We start from the raw sequence: 5,000 nt of genomic DNA on the forward strand, positions 1-5,000 counted from the left end.
CCCATAATGACATCACACTACCCCATAATGACATCACACTACCCCATAATGACATCACACTACCCATAATGACATCACAATACCCCATAATGACATCACACTACCCCATAATGACATCACAATACCCCATAATGACATCACACTACCCCATAATGACATCACACTACCCATAATGACATCACACTACCCCATAATGACATCACAATACCCCATAATGACATCACAATACCCCATAATGACAACGCAATACCCCATAATGACAACGCAATACCCCATAATGACATCACACTACCCCATAATGACAACGCAATACCCCATAATGACAACGCAATACCCCATAATGACAACGCAATACCCCATAATGACATCACAATACCCCATAATGACATCACAATACCCCATAATGACAACGCAATACCCCATAATGACAACGCAATACCCCATAATGACATCACAATACCCCATAATGACATCACAATACCCCATAATGACAACGCAATACCCCATAATGACAACGCAATACCCCATAATGACATCACACTACCCCATAATGACATCACACTACCCATAATGACATCACACTACCCCATAATGACATCACAATACCCCATAATGACATCACACTACCCCATAATGACATCACAATACCCCATAATGACATCACAATACCCCATAATGACATCACACTACCCCATAATGACATCACAATACCCCATAATGACATCACACTACCCCATAATGACATCACACTACCCCATAATGACATCACACTACCCCATAATGACATCACAATACCCCATAATGACATCACACTACCCCATAATGACATCACAATACCCCATAATGACATCACACTACCCCATAATGACATCACACTACCCCATAATGACATCACAATACCAATGACAAAGCAAAAACAGGTTTTTAGAATTTCTTGCAAATGTATTAAAGATATACAACAGAAATGTGACATTTACATTTACAAGTATTCAGACCCTTTGCTATGACACTCCAAATTGATGTGCATCCTGTTTCCATTGATTGGAGTCCACCTGTTGTAAATTCAATTGATTGGACATGATTTAGAAAGGCACACACCTGTCTATATAAGGTTCCACAGTTGACAGTGCATGTCAGAGCAAAAACCAAGCCATGAGGTCAAAGGAGTTATCCATGGAGCTCCAAGACAGGATTGTGTCGAAGCACAGATCTGGGGAAGGGTACCAAGAAAATGTCTGCAGCATTGAAGGTCCCCAAGAACACAGTGGCCTCCTTCATTCTTAAATGGAAGAAGTTTGGAACCACCAAGACTCTTCCTAGAGCTGGCTGCCCGGCCTTGGACAGGGAGGTGACCAAGAGCCCAATGGTACTCTGATAGAGCTTCAGAGTTCCTCTGTGGAGATGGGAGAAACTTCCAGAAGGACAACCATCACTGTAGCACTCCATCAATCAGGCCTTTATGGTAGAGTGGCCAGATGGAAGCCACTCCTCAGTGAAAGGCACATGAAGCCCACTTGGAGTTTGTCAAAAGGTACCTAAAGGACTCTTAGACCGTGAGAAACAAGATTTTATGGTCTGATGAAACCAAGATTGAACTATTTGGCCTGAATGCAAAGTGTCACATCTAGAGAAAACCTGGTATCATCCCTATGGTGAAGCATGGTGGTGGCAGCATCTGCCTGTGGGGATGTTTTTCAGTGGCAAAAAGTCAGACACTAGTCAGGATCGAAGGAAAGATGAACAGAACAGGCCCTCAGACTGGTCGAAGGTTCACCTTCCAACAGGACAACAACCCTAAGAACACAGCCAAGACAACGCAGAATGTCCTTGAGTGGCCCAGACAGAGCCCTGATTTGAACCTGATTGAACATCTCTGGAGAAACCTGAAAATAGCTGTGTAGCGACGCTCCCCATCCATCCTGACAGGAGCTTGAGAGGATCTGCAGAGAAGAATTGGAGAAACTCCCCAAATACAGGTGTGCCAAACATGTGGCGTCATACCTTGTAACATCGTCTTTTCAGTTCACTATGCCTAGCGACTGGAACGAGCTACAACAAACACTCAACCTGGACAGTTTTTATCTCAATCTCTTCATTCAAAGACTCAATCATGGACACTCTTACTGACAGTTATGGGGTACTGTGTGTAGATTGATGAGGGGAAAAAACTATTGAATCCATTTTAGAATAAGACTGTAACGTCGGAAAATGTGGATAAATGTAAGGGGTCTGAATACCTTCTGAATGGTCTGTACATTTAGCCTACACACCTCAGTACACTCACACTGATGAAAAACATGAATCAATTCTATACATCCTTTTAGCCTACACACCTCAGTACACTCACACTGATGAAAAACATGAATCAATTCTATACACCCTTCCCATCATGTCTATATGATGATATTTTATCCACAGCATTTTCCGAGCCTCACTCACAAGAGACACATCATTTTCACCTGAGCAGGATCATTAGCATCACACTCGCTCGTGTTCTTCTGGGGAACCCAGTGGCCGTCCGCGTCACACTCCCTGTACAACCGAACCATGCTGGACTGGAACAGACACACATTACAGGTAGACTGTCATTCACTGACCCAAGCAGACTACCTATCACGCTACCTATCACACTCCCTGTACACCGAACCATGCTGGACTGGAACAGACACACATTACAGGTAGATTGTCATTCACTGACCCAAGCAGACTTGTTACCCTTTCTCACTACCTATCACTCTAACTTGACAGAAGTTTCAGATATTTGACGTGAGTTTGGTATTTATTGAACGTGATATAGAAGCTATTCACCAATCAACAAACCAATCAATTCATCAATCAACCAACCAATCAGCATCAACCTTCACCTTTGTGGTGCCAGGGCAGGTACCAGGGACAGGACACACTGACAGTAGTGTTGGCGAGTCCATCGGGCCAGCATGCATACATGTCAAAGGTCCTGTTACACACAACACCTACAGGAAACAGTTACAGAACATCTCTTTATCTGGGGAAACAATTACTGTTGATCGTAACACATCCTGTCCAATCAGATCTGTGACGGGGAGGGAATATCTTCCTGGAATGAAGGATAGACATGTTTATTTAAAATGTTTATTTGACCTTTATTTAACCAGGCAAGTCAGTTAAGAACAAATTCTTATTTTCAATGACGGCCAAGGAACAGTGGGTTAACTGCCTGTTCAGGGGCAGAACGACAGATTTGTACCTTGTCAGCTCGGGGGTTTGAACTTGCAACCTTCCGGTTACTAGTCCAACGCTCTAACCACTAGGCTACCCTGTATCTACTGCCACAGCCGACCCTCACCGGGAGAGCAGAACGGAGGACCTTCATCTTCCCATAATGCACGGTGCTACACAGTGTTTATGGTGTGAGTGTGCGTGCAGGCGTGTGCGCGTGTTTCTCACCAGTGAGCGGCGGTTCTCTGCTGTGATTGCGGCTACACTCCTCCGTGTACATCACCCATCTCTGCATCAACGCCTTTAATGGCTTAGCTGGGGACACCTGGGGGACACACAGACAGAAAACAGATAGCTGGGGACACCTGGGGGACAGACAGACAGTAAACAGATAGCCAGGGACACCTGGGGGACAGACAGACAGACAGAAAACAGATAGACAGGGACACCTGGGAGACAGACAGTAATAAACAGATAGCCAGGGACACCTGGGGGACAGAGAGACAGTTAACAGATAGCTGGGGACACCTGGGGGACAGACAGACAGACAACAGATAGACAGGGACACCTGGGAGACAGACAGAAAACAGATAGACAGGGACACCTGGGAGACAGACAGAAAACAGATAGACAGGGACACCTGGGAGACAGACAGAAAACAGATAGACAGGGACACCTGGGAGACAGACAGTAATAAACAGATAGCCAGGGACACCTGGGAGACAGACAGTAAACAGATAGCCAGGGACACCTGGGGGACAGACAGACAGACAGAAAACAGATAGCCAGGGACACCTGGGGGACAGACAGACAGACAGAAAACAGATAGACAGGGACACCTGGGAGACAGACAGACAGACAGACAACAGATAGCCAGGGACACCTGGGGGACAGACAGACAGTAAACAGATAGGCAGAGAGACAGACAGGCAGAGAGACAGAGACAGACAGGCAGAGAGATGGAGAGACAGACAAGCAGAGAGACAGACAGGCAGAGAGACAGAGAGACAGACAGGCAGAGAGATGGAGAGACAGACAGGCAGAGAGGCAGACAGGCAGAGAGACGGAGAGACAGACAGGCAGAGAGACAGACAGGCAGAGAGATGGAGAGATATACAGGCAGAGAGACAGACAGGCAGAGAGACAGATAGGCAGAGAGACAGACAGGCAGAGAGATGGAGAGATAGACAGGCAGAGAGACAGACAGGCAGAGAGACGGAGAGACAGACAGGCAGAGAGACAGACAGGCAGAGAGATGGAGGGACAGACAAGCAGAGAGACAGATAGGCAGAGAGACAGACAGAGAGACTGATAGGCAGAGAGACAGGCAGAGAGACTGATAGGCAGAGAGATATACAGGCAGGGAGACAGATAGGCAGAGAGACAGATAGGCAGAGAGATATACAGGCAGGGAGACAGATATGCAGAGAGACAGATAGGCAGAGAGATATACAGGCAGAGAGACAGATAGGCAGAGAGACAGATAGGCAGAGAGATATACAAGCAGGGAGACAGATAGGCAGAAAGACAGATAGGCAGAGAGATATACAGGCAGCGAGACAGATAGGCAGAGAGACAGATAGGCAGAGAGATATACAAGCAGGGAGACAGATAGGCAGAGAGACAGACAGAGAGACAGAAAGTGTTGAGACTACATCACTGTCTGCCACTTAGGGCCCGTTCTCAGAGGGTCATTCTACCATGTAAAAACACACGTGTGTCACTCCCCAACACTAAACACCAGTCACTTACAGGCCTGGGGTGGCTGGCTTCCCATGTCTGAATGTTTCCCTACAGAGGGA

The 5,000-nt window shown here is 46.4% G+C and overlaps 1 pseudogene; it reads right to left on the reverse strand.

Moving 5' to 3' along the window:
- Positions 1–5,000, reverse strand: part of LOC116372932 (glucagon receptor-like) — a 150,260-nt pseudogene that overhangs the window by 29,294 nt on the left and 115,966 nt on the right.

This window comes from Oncorhynchus kisutch, unplaced genomic scaffold, assembly GCF_002021735.2.
Source record: "Oncorhynchus kisutch isolate 150728-3 unplaced genomic scaffold, Okis_V2 scaffold3971, whole genome shotgun sequence".
In the NCBI taxonomy this organism is placed as follows: domain Eukaryota; kingdom Metazoa; phylum Chordata; class Actinopteri; order Salmoniformes; family Salmonidae; genus Oncorhynchus; species Oncorhynchus kisutch.